Below are 13,435 nucleotides of genomic sequence, written 5' to 3'. Positions count from 1 at the left end.
CATTCCACATTATCAACAGTATTTCGACTATGCCTACCGGCCTGTCACCACGACTCACTTACCATCCTGAGAGCTACAGCTATTTTCAATTTCCTCTTTCATTTTAATAGTGGCTAAAATATAATTGTAATTTGCTCTTTCCTTTTAATAGTGGCTAAAATATTAGTCTGATTGGAGGAGAGCAGAGAGAGTTGTGTGTGTTTAAATTTATCTCTCAACATCATCTTAAATTTCTTTACTAAATTTCTCACGATGTTTCAGTAACCCTAATACACCTCTGATGACGTCAAAAGAAAAGGGGATTCACTTGGAAGAATCGAAACTACTCAGAAGTCCTCGGAACGTGATTAGAAATTCTCGAGAATTCCCTCCCCAGCGCGTCCTGTTTCGGCAGATTTTTCGGAAATACTCGTACGTATTCCTAGGGAAGACAATAGATTCAAATGAACTCTCTCTCTCTCTCTCTCTCTCTCTCTGTGTGTGTGTGTGTGTGTGTGTGTATGTATGTATGTATGTGTGTGTGTGTGTGTGTGTGTGTGTGTGTGTAAAATTTATGGCCCTTCTCCGAATTTTTCGGAAGTATTCGGGACAAAAGAAGAAAGTTTCGGAATTCTCTGTGGTGATGTCATCTCAAGCTCACAGACCTAGGGCGTATCATGTTACAAATGTAAACAAAGTGGGCCAGAATCTAGTTCAAGGTGATTAGCCTAAATCAGAAACGTAAACAAACTGCGCTGTGAGCCCCATAACTAAGCTACTTAAGAAAATATACGATTCAAGACTAATCAAAATACAGGTCTCATCAAAATATCTCCTTTTTTCCTTCCTAAAATAGTATTAGGTCAGTTCGTTTGTCTGTGGCAATGTTGGGTCTGTGGCTATGTTGGCTGTTTTTTACATGTTTTATTGAGATGAATAACGACTAGGTTATTCGTACTATTTCATAGTTGTTCATGGGAAGATCAATCTGCAATCATTTTACAGAACCTTGGCTCCGAAGTTCCGATTTTAAAATACTTCTGCCTTACTGAAAAGGAGTTTCTTGACATAAGTCGAGTAGACCTGAATCATTTGTAATAAAAAGTAGTAATGCCTAGTTAATATCAGAGGTTACATTTTTTAGTATAGAAGTGCTACATCAGAGTACAGATTTTGTCAAAACACCTTCTTCTCTTCTTCCTAAAATAGTTCTAGGTCAGGTCATTCGGTTTTTGCCATGTTGTGTGTTTTTACCTGCCTCATTCTGAAGAATTACGATTAGGTTCTTGATATTATTTAGTAGATGTTTATAGGATATAATCCTCAAATCGTTTTAGAGAGCCTTGGCACCCAATTTATGATTTTAATCCAGCCCTTAACCCGAGTAGACCTGAGTAATTTGTAATAAAACCAGTAATTCTAGTTAATATCAGTGTTTACATTTTTGTACTGTAAAAATAATGCTTTATGTTCTTCCCTCCTAAAATGGTGATTGGTAAGGTGAAACATTACTGAAAAACTTATAAAAATTTCTGGTGAAGGGAGTTCGTTCTATGTACCAGATTCAAAGTAGCCTCAGACTGAAACACCATGACCCATTACTTAACGTAGATGTGGAGAAAGGATTGTGACCCTGGGCAAGCATCAGAGAAAAATTCAGTCTTAGAAATATTTAATTTGGGGATCCATTGCGCTTTTCATGAAGAGTAGACCTACAGAATGGAATTAGTTATCTTCTTTAGTAGCTTGCAGTAATTCAGGCTACCTACCTGTTTGTTTTCTTGCCACTTAGAGTAGTATTTTATTCAAATTCTAATTCGTGTTGTTATAAGCTTAGTCAGGTTAGTTTCGCTACATCTCCTCATTTAGGCCTAACATGAAATGTCAACTGTCACTTCAGCATTTTATTTTTTCCACAATTTTTAGTAACTAGTTATACACAAAAATAGAGTTAAAGCTTTTAATTTGGGGTTTTGCATTCGCGTTTTAGACATCACTATCGACAGATGTGTGTGTGTGTGTGTGTGTGTGTGTGTGTGTGTGTATAGAAAATAGCATTGTGACCCCAGACATAAACGTTGTATTTTGTTGTTTTGCTCACACACTTTTGGTAAAATTTTGGACCTTGGAAGATCATTGTGACACTCGACAAGCATCAAAGAAAAATTTAGATGAGGAAAACACTTAATTTGAGGATCCGTTGTGTCTTGCACTAAGCCTGGTACGATGTTCGCACTTTGGAGTGGCTATATGATGTTTCATTTTAATGGTTTGTAAAATACTGGGATGTGATTTGATGTTTCGCTATAATGTCCGCCGCCATTCCAATAAATTAAAGAGGGCTTCTTGGAATGTGAAAGATGTTACAGATAAGAGGCCCGTTGCTTGTCACATCATGATAATGAGTGCGTCGATATCGTGGGTGTTGTTTTGGTATCACAGCTAGAACAATGACCTGCTTAATTCACGTAACAGATGTAAAGAAAGTTTGCTAGACTGTATGTTGCTACACTGCCACGGAATGTTTACCTTCGCGTCCATGGAAGCTGGTACACACCAAAACACCATATCATTTGTGGAATATCTGAACATTATTGCATTTCTTTATGGCAGATGTCTTATCGACAGGCATGACACTCTCGACCTAGATAAAATGTCCTTTTCACAAGGTCAGAGTCATGGTACAGTGGTTTGATAAAAATTATAGTCGTTGTGTCGGTTGCTGTGGGAATCGGCTCCGACATAACAAGGAAGGAGAGAAGTTGCGATGGCCGGTGACAGTCATCCAAAACACTTTCAAATTAACAGGACAATATATTTCTAAAAAGGAAAGAAAGATATGAGGCAGCTTGGTGTGCTTCCTACACCTTCTACATGCAATCACTTTACTCGCGATTACTACTCGCAAAACGCAGGCGAAGTATCGTATTAGCTGCTGATAAACCTCGCTGGATGTGAGGTCGTGGTCCAAGAAACTCTTCCGTTCCTGACGTTTCGTCCAGGACTGCGCTGAACATCTTCAGAGGCGCTCCTCCGCTGAGTCTTGCCGACTGACTGGTCGGACGTCCGAGAGCCACATATATACTATAGGAAAGGGAGCGTGGTCGAAGTAGCACGTGATAAGCAGAGATAATCCTTGTCAAAGATAAAACTTAACTATCGATTGTCGTCTAAAAATGGTTCAAATGGCTCTGAGCACTATGGGACTCAACTGCTGAGGTCATTAGTCCCCTAGAACTTAGAACTAGTTAAACCTAACTAATCTAAGGACATCACAAACATCCATGCCCGAGGCAGGATTCGAACCTGCGACCGTAGCGCCTTTAACCGCACGGCGATTGTCGTCTTGTCAAACATAAAATTGTCTAGCAATTCTGCAGAGTTACTGTCCATATGCCGCCAAGTTTCATTGCCTCTTCTTTGCTATTAAAATTATCCTGACGCTTATAAATTTCAATGGCTTCTCTACATAGTCGTGGATAATAATCTGACGTTGTAGATAAAATTTCTGTTTCAGAAAACTTCACTTCGTAGTTTCCTGACTTAAGAGCATGCTCTGCTACAGCTGATTTCTCAATTTTTCCTAGTCGGCAAAAACTTTTGTGCTCTTTTAGCCGTGTATTTACGCTCCTTTAGGTAGTTCCGGTATAAGCTTTACCACACGTACACGGAATTTTGTATACACCACATGCCGACTGAGGAGGGCGTTTATCCTTCACAGATCGGAGTACTTGACTTATTTACTTTATTGGTCTAAGGACCGGTCTGATGTCATGTTTCTGTAAAATCTTACCTATCTGATCCGTTACTTTTTTAATAAAAGGGAGATAAACTGTATTTTTCCGTCGTTGTGAGTCATCCTTGTCCTTCTGTCTTCCGTTCCTTAACCGACTAAGAAAAACTGAGATATCATCTGTAACAGAACATGCTCTTCATTCAGGAAACTACGAAGTGAAGTTTGCTGAAACAGAAATTTTATCTACAACGTCAAATTATTATACGCGACTATGTAGAGAAGCCATTGAAATTTGTAAGCATCACGATAATTTTAATAGAAAAGAGGAGGCAATGAAACTATGGACAGTAGCTCTGCAGAATCGCTAGACAGTTTTATCTTTCACAAGACGACAATCGATAGTTAAGTTTTATGTTTGACAAGGATTATCTCTACTCATCACGTGTTACTTGGACCAACACCCCCTTTCTTGCAGTATATATGTCGCTCTCGGACGTCCAACCAGTCAGTCGGCAAGACTCAGTTGAGGAGCGCCTCTGAAGATGTCCAGCGCAGTCCTGGGCGAAATGTCAGGAACGCAAGAGTTTCTTGGACCACGACCTCACATCCCGAAAGGTTTACCAGCAGCTATGTCACCCGGTCGTGAAGGCCTTCATTCTATGTACCATCGTATTTCTGTTACAGAGCACTGATGCTCTCGATGTCAGCGATCTACCTCAGACCGACTAGCGACGGGCGGCTGGTAAAGTCAACGTTGATAGGGAGCGCTGGTATAGCCGGCCGAAGTGGCCGTGCGGTTAAAGGCGCTGCAGTCTGGAACCGCAAGACCGCTACGGTCGCAGGTTCGAATCCTGCCTCGGGCATGGATGTTTGTGATGTCCTTAGGTTAGTTAGGTTTAACTAGTTCTAAGTTCTAGGGGACTAATAACCTCAGCAGTTGAGTCCCATAGTGCTCAGAGCCATTTGAACCATTTTTAGGGAGCGCTGAACGCGTTCCTGGAGACGTGGCGCTGCCCTCTCTTTCCATTGGAGCGGGCGTCATTGCTTTCTTGATGCCGTTTCGAGGCATTGCGCTGGTCGGTGTGCAGTCGATGCTTTAGGACTGCACAATAATGAACTCGTATTGAGGTCTCAGCTACCATTTTCGTCTGATCTGAACCCACTGTAAAACATCTCGGACGCTATAGAACGCCTGTTCCACGCCCAATATCCACTGGTCCGTAATTTACGGTAATTGCGTCACCTGAGTGTAGAGATCTGGCACTACATGTCTCCAAAAATATACCAGGAGCTTGTCGAATCCATGACATACTTAATCGCTCATGTACTGTGGTTCAAATGGTTCAAATGGCTCTGAGCACTATGGGACTTAACTTCGGAGGTCATCAGTCCCCTAGAACTTAGAACTACTTAAACCTAACTAACCTAAGGACATCACACACATCCATGCCCGAGGCAGGATTCGAACCTGCCACCGTAGCGGTCGCGCGGTTCCAGACTGTAGCGCCTAGAACCGCAGGCCACTCCGGCCGGCTGATGTACTGGGTTTTGAAGCTGGAAAAATTGTTCAAATGTGTGTGAAATCTTATGGGACTTAACTGATAAGGTCATCAGTCCCTAAACTTACACACTACGTAACCTAAATTATCCTAAGGACACACACACCCATGCCCGAGGGAGGACTCGAACCTCCGCCGGGACCAGCCGCACAGTCCACGACTGCAGCGCCATAGACCGCTCGGCTAATCCCGCGCGGCTTGAAGGTAGACCAAGACAGTACAAAGGAAGGGTCATGATGTTTTGTCTCATCAAAATATACCCTGTTTTATTCGCCGGGGCACACCAAATATTACTTCGATGTCTGTTAAGGCTTCGCCTTCCAAAATTATCAGTTGTGTCCTGTACGCATTCTGTAACCATTTCCGTACGTTAAAAACTATTTTAAGAAAGAAAGGGAAGGAAGATTAAGATTTATCGTAAACATTTTTAACGGAGCGTGGCGGAGGGTAGTTGTGGTACCACTGTCTCTTTCCCCATTTGTTGTTCCATTCACCAACGCCGCATGTAAAGAATGATTGCCAGTAAACCTTCAAATTAGGTACTATTCTATTCCTGTAAAGATGCGCTGAAACTCGTTAATCTTAATAATTTGCCTATAAAAGTAAGTACATAGTAACGTTGCGCAACTAACCGTTCAAATAGCGACATGCGACCTTTGGTGATGTACCGCACGCCATGAAGAGTCGTCTCCCTGGAGAACTCGTGTAGGATCCTCAGCAGGCGCTCCCCTCTGCTCTTGCTCCTGCCCTTCTCTCGTCTGTAATTGAGTACAAGCCCAGCTCAGAATGTTGCTATAAAATCATGGTGCATGGAAATTACCTAGACTTTTTTGTATGAAAAATTTTTTCCATGTTTTTGAAACTACGTTAACCTACGGGAATTTCTACTATTTCTCCGTCGTAATATAATTTATCATTTGTGGTGTAACATTTGAAATTAAACAGTTTGTATAAAACCAACTAGTGAAACATTGCTATAACTTTCTCGTAGAACCACAATCAACATTTTCTTGAGAACCTGCCACTCAACTGAAATAATACACTCAGTTTCATTAGCAAAAGTTACTTTCATTAAATGAAAACTGATTGGGAAACAAAAATAAAGTTCCAAAGAAGAAATCAAACGATGAACATGGTAAGCTCTTACCAAATTCTATTCGATGCGCAACCATAGGAACAAATGGATATGGAAAAACTGCATTAATGACTGATGATTATATTGTGGCTCCAGAAAGGTTGAATTGGAATAAAATCAATTACATGTACGTTTATTCAAAACGTTCAGATCAACTGAAATACTTGCAATTTATAAGAAAGTGCAAAAAATTTGAAAATAAAAATAATAAGAAATTGTTAATTTTTAGAAAATAATGATGACATTATGCTGCTAGATGAATGTGAAGATAATTCAGCTGTTATATTTCACGATTTCATTCCTGAAAATCAAGATGTTGTTAGCGAGTATTTTAGTACAGTAATTTTAAACATAAATGTAGTAAATGTTCGAATGAGGACTAATTCGGTTTCTGTACAATAGACATGACTAGGAAGCTTAAAGAAGGAAATTGCAGACATGAGTGAATAACTTTCTTAATTAACTAATTGTTTACCTTCAATAAATTCTTGCCCAATATAAACCAGAGGCTGTTAATATGCTAGATGAAATAGAAAGATGAAGAAACGAAAGAGGAATTTAAAAACTGGAAGAAACTACTTAGAACAGAGTGTGAAAAATTAAAAAAAAATCAACCTGTTATTGATGATATCGAAAAAGTTAAAGAAGGAATTGAAGGATTTGGTAATAATGCGTTGAAAGCTATTGAAAAAAAACAGACACGTTCAAAAACAGATGGTTCCTTATCGCTATTTCAATGAGGCCGACGATATACCACCAGTTAAATACTGTGAAAGTCCAATGCAAGATTATGCTTTAAGCCAATCAGAAATACAAGATGTATTGACTAAACATGAAGAAGAGGTTAAAAACTGAATAGCTCAGAAAAAAATAAACAAGGGTGATGTTTAAAAAGCAGATGTAAATATAAGTGAAAGGATGTTCGAATTTATCAGCCATAGTGAAGATAAAGTTTTTTGGTTAAGACCTGCCGATACATTTAAATATAGGGTGTTTCAAAAAAGACTTTACAATTTTAAAAATTCATATGAATTTATTGAACGAAGATATAGAGCTGGGATTAGTTTTATTTTGTAGGGAAGCACATTAAGGTTTTTTTTACCTTAAGCTAAAGGTGTTGTATTTCTCTTCCGTTGGTTATCCTGCACAAATCCCATCACCAATCTATTTCTTCCCAGCCTCGCTGTAGCACAGCAGGAGTACCTTGCTCAGTGACGGCGTAAATTCTTGCTGTAATTTCAGGTAGACAAGCCGGCACAAGGGGTACAAACACGATATTCTTGATAAATCCTCATAAAAATAATCAAGTGGTGTCAGATCTGGGGAACGTGTGGGCCACGCAATTGGCACAGTTTCACTGCTAATCCATTGTCCTGGAAAGCGGTCACTGAGAAAATCCCAGACATCAGCCAGGTAGTGTGGTGGTGCACCATCTTTCATGAAGTAAAACTTTCGTTCTTGGTCACAGTCATCGATCTGTGGTATCAAAAACTGTTGCACCATATCCAGGTATATTATCTCGTAGATGGATCTTTCATGGAAAGAAAAGGGGCCGTAAACTTTGTTCTTGATCAGTGCACAAAAATATTCAGTTTTGGACTATCACGAACATGTCTCAATGTTTAATGTGGATTTTCACTGCCCCAAAAACCACAGGTGTTAACCTTGCCATTTAAGCGAAAAGTTGACTCCTCAGAAAATATGATTTTGTCCTGGAAATTTTCATCCCCACGTAAACGATTTAACGTACCTGCACAGAAGTTCTTGTGAGCAATTTTATCAGTGTCTTTTATTGTTTGTACGATCGTCAGTCCGTACGGTTTCAAATACAAACAGTTTCTCAACACATGCAAAACAGTCGTTTGTGAGATTTAGAGTTTGCGAGATGCACGCCGGGTCGATTTCGTAGGGCTGGTGACAAAATATTTTCTCACCCGCTCAATGACGTCGTCAGATGTGCTAGAACGACCTGATGATTTGCCAAGTCTTACCGAGCACGCTGTTTCTACAAAGCGTTTATGCCACTCATAGATTGTAGGCCGAGTAGGGGGATTTTTAACGTACTTGGTACCGAAGTTACGCTGAACTGTTGTCGCCGACTTCGAGTCTTCAAACCAAATCACACAGCTAGCAAGTTCGGGTCCAGGGAAGACAGCCATCTTTAACACAACTGCTGCTAGCGCTCCCTCTGGTGCGATTTGCCACGAACTATGCGGGACTAAACTTGATATATTTCCCTACAAATTATCACTACAATCACCTCTGTAGGTAGTTCTAAATTCCTTTTAGAAACATCCTGTATATTGGCAATAAACCAGTAAAATTTGATGGAGATAAATTAGCAGTTGGTGATAAGAGATGTGAAGGTACAAATCGACTGATTAATTTTTTCACTACAAAACAAATCACTATGGAAGATATCAGCACAACATTTAATGCTGCTCATTTATAAATTTATGCACGTATTTTTAACCATTCAAGAACATTATACTCTGAAAATGATCAAAACAAAATAAAGCCAAGTGCAGATATTAAATATAATAAATTCAGAAAAGAAATTGTCGATGTCTATTTCCCAAAATCAATTTTGGTGGAGGCTTCATAAAGAACTGTACAGAAAAAGCAGTTGAATATCTTTGGTGATTGACATTTGTCAATGAATCGAGATATTAGCAATAATTCATGGCAAAGAATTAGCTGGAAATAAAAATTATCACAGCAAAAATGTCAGAATAATGAAAAAGTTAACAAATCAATTTATGGACTTCATTACCAATAATACTAAACGAATCCCATATTTGACCAGAATTTTGAATAATTTACCACACACATTTTGAAGAACTGTAAAGTATGGGAAAGGATTAGTATAATTTACCATTGCCAGAGATGTATATATCAGACTACATGTACTGTGGACCATTTGACAAACTAGATAAAATATTAGCTACAGTAGATCAAGGAATAAGTCCATCAATGAAGCTTGTAGAAAGCATAGTATTGGATATAGGGAAAATAAAGATTTCTAATCTAGATCTCAGGCCAACAAAAAACTTCAGTTAGCTACGAAATAGAAAATGTATGCTAACGATGCATTGCTTGGCGGAAACGGAGCAGCTACAGCAAAAATAGGAATAATGTATGGATAAAGAAAAATGAATATGGGCCTTGATGAAAATAGTTGGGATTGTAAAAATATTAATTTTCATAAAATTTGTACATATAGGAATGAATAACTTCACCACTGATTGTACTTTGCTATCTAATCGCAAAACTAAAGAATACTCAATTAAAATTGAACTCAGTAATAATTAATTACATAGCAGTGATAATTTATTAATTGATGAACAAAAAGGAAAAAGGGATAAGAAGGCAGGAGGAAATTTACTCATAACATTAGGTATACGTGTTGTGAAATTACTATCGAACAGCTAACAAAAAGGAAAGAAGTTTCGGGACTAAAAACCATGGAGATAGTTTTCTTCCATTACTATCGGCTGTGTTACCATATCTAGCAACTATTGGTACAGTAGCAGGTAGAGCAGCTGATATTGCAAAACCAGTAAGGGACAAGAAAAAAGGTGATTCAGAATTAGAAAAAGAAAAGAGACATAATTTAGCAATGGAGAAGAAAGGGACTAGAACAAAAAGTTTCCAAAAATTAATCTATAGGTATCCCAATGCGTTAAGTAATTTTGATATAGAAAAACTAGCTACACAATTAAAAATCAACTACTTTCGTAGTGTTTTTATAGTTGATGAGTTATCTACCCATCCTAGAGTACATGAATCTGGAATAGTTATTTAGAATACATATTATCATGTTGTTACTCATCTGATATGCTGCTATGAGAATAACGATAAAAAATTGTGTTTGATTCATTTGCTGGTACTATACAAAAAGAACTCGTTAACTATTTGGCAAAATTTTGAATCTAGTATGCTCATGTTCTGAAACAAAGTGCAGCCCAGCAACTGAAAGATGACTGTGAAATACAATTACTTACAAAAAATCAAAAAAAGATTACAATCAAAGACCAAAGATTTGCTCCCAATATTAAAAAAGAAAACAGAAACTCTAGTTAAACTGCTCAACAACAATCTAACTGATGTTTATAATACTAGTGCAGAACTAAAATCATTCATAGAACCAAAAATAGAGAATGTAATTAAGCAATTTTAAAATAAATTTTGTAACATTTTTAAAGCATCTAAAGTTATATAGGTTTTAAAGGTAGAAGACTGGTAGACATAAAAAACCTATAAATGGTTTGATGCGCTTAACAAACAGTATTTAGAAAATTATTTAGCTAATCTTGTTACAAAACCTGCATACACCAAGATTCTCACAGATTTTAGCCAAAGAAATGGGATTTATGATAGCATCATAGAACATCATAATAAAGAAACAGATAACATGAAAACAAGCCTCCATCATGCATTAGATAAGATAGATTTACTGGAATGTCAACTTAAGTCATCTAATCAGCTGCCTGACTTTTTATTATTGGATCATGTCAAGCTACAGAATACCTGAAAAATGGAGAAAACGAAGTTTTTCCTCAGGAGATGTGGAATATTAACCCCCCACAGAATAATTTTCTCAAAGCATATGATGCATTTCTCGATTTTAAATGTTTTACACTACTAACAGGAGACGCTGACTTAAGTCAATTTAATTTCGAAATGAACTAGCCTATTTATTTAATCAATATATCTCAAAGAAAAAATATTATGCCAACTCAGAAGACAAGAAAGAGATTAGTTGCAACTTTAGTGAAAACATTTATGTAGGTTCTTTCGCATACACAGTTATATATGGCAAAAAGAACCTCATTTACGATGCTCAACACAGAATTTTAACAGAGAATGTTTAAAATGAAAACGTGGGTGTGTCTAATTAAATCCAGTTTTATTCTTGTAGACTACTTCAGCATTTTCAATTTTTAAAATCAGTTAATATTTGGCTGATTAATTAACGAAAATCGACTATTCAGTAGACCTGCTGACAGAAAATACTTCTTAGCTCCTGTTTCTAGAGCAGTTCGTGAATGACTGAGTATTTATCGCTAAGCGCCGCAGCGAAGCTCACACTGTACTATCAGTCCACTCTTTCCTGGATGGCTGCAGCAACTCAGCTGGTTCAGGAAACTGCTAACACAGGGCTCATTTTTGTTCCCGAATCAACTTCGTTCCTCAAGTACCAACTACATATTTAATTTGTGAAAGTTACAGCCTTTCCCTGTTGGACACAGATGATTTGCTATAAAATTGGACTGGCTGGCCAGTACTATTGTAATTTGCTGTCGTCGTCCTCTGCTCGAACCCAACAAGAAGAAGACGAAGACGACTGCCAGAAGCAGCTCTTCCAGTGCATACCAATATCCACTGGCTAAGGCGCAGCAGAAGAAGATGCGTGGACGATGGTTATATTCCAAGTCGCAGTCCAACAGCGACGGTCAGAAAAAAAGATAGGGTGAAATGAAATAAAGAGAGTGACATCAGAAAAAAATCCGCCTAGTTTTCTTTTAGAAGGTGCCGAAAAGTTTTGATGAAATTTTGTATAACCCAGAGTCTCAAATAACTTTTTTAAAATTAATTCTAGTGTGCTCAAAGCGCCCATTATTTTCAACTAAAATTACATTTCATTCTATATAGATTTTAGTTAGGAATGAAAAATCTTCTCTAATTTTTTAAAATTAATTATAGCGTGCCCAAAATGCGCAATATTTGCTCTCAATGTACCCACTTACTACTCTTGTCAGTTACTTCACAACTAAGAAGAAGTTTAATTTAAAGGAATAACAAAAAAATAATTAGCACATCAGGTGATATTGCTTTGTTAGTTATTTCCTTCACTTTTCCAATAGAAATATTATGTTTTAACAAGCAAGATAGAGGGCATAGAAAGAAGGCTTAGAGGGCAACTAAAAGTAAGCGAATGGTACGGCGATAGGTAGAAAGAAAGGCTACGTCAGTCGATAGAGCATGAATGACAAAGGCCTGAGTTAAATTTTCAGTCTGGCAACAGTTTTAATCTGAGAGAAAAAATCGATTTACTTCACATTTTTGCACAATGAGCTAGTAAACATTCAGACAGACATAGGCTACATGTTTCTTTTAATATATGTAATTATAAATAGGTATATGGTATAAAAAGAGGAAATGTTGTTAACAAAAATATCAAAAATACCTTGACGTTCCAATAGGAATATTCTACATGTTTTAACATATGCATTTTATAAATATGTATACGTATTTTATAGTGCTATGTGAAAACAAGTCATATATCGTTGTTATCAAAATTCGCGAAGAAGTCTTCACATATTTACTTCAGGCTGTTACTTGTTGCTCTAATAAACATTTTCACAAACACAGACTATAAATTTTCAATTTATATTATACATAAATATGTGTATAAAATATGCAAAGGGGAAGCTTTTTTCTCAGTAACCTCATAAACTTCTTCATTATTTACTTCAGAGTTTTATACGTTTTTCTAATAAACATCGGATGAACATAGGCTGCATATAAGTATTTCTTAAATATATGGTACGTAAATACATATATAGTGCATAAAGGGGAAGTTTTAGCAAAAATCTCAAAAAATACTGACCAGTTTGCTTTAGAACCTTACACAATATTCTCGTAAATATTTATACAGGTGCAGGCTATAGTATATTGTTAGCAAAAATCTCGACAAAATTTTTACTGATTACCTTCACATTTTTACACTGTGGTCTAATAAACATTCACATGTACATAGGATATATTTCTTTGAGCAACAATTTACAGGTGTTGTGTTAAAACCAATAAGAAATAAAATGCCCTTCTGTGGTATGAAAATGTGTGTTTTTTTTTTTTCTTCCTCGCAGTCAGTTTTAAGTTCAATAGCAGAGTATTTAAACCACTAGACAAATCATTTCTGCCCTAGATATTCTTTCTCCTTGTATATAGTCTTTTTAACAAAAATTGTAAACACAGCAATGTGCTGTTCTGTTTTCTTCCTCATAGATGTTTTTAACAGAT

Source organism: Schistocerca nitens, chromosome 3 (genome assembly GCF_023898315.1).
Source record: "Schistocerca nitens isolate TAMUIC-IGC-003100 chromosome 3, iqSchNite1.1, whole genome shotgun sequence".
NCBI lineage: Eukaryota > Metazoa > Arthropoda > Insecta > Orthoptera > Acrididae > Schistocerca > Schistocerca nitens.
Note: the sequence above shows the minus strand (reverse complement) of the source record.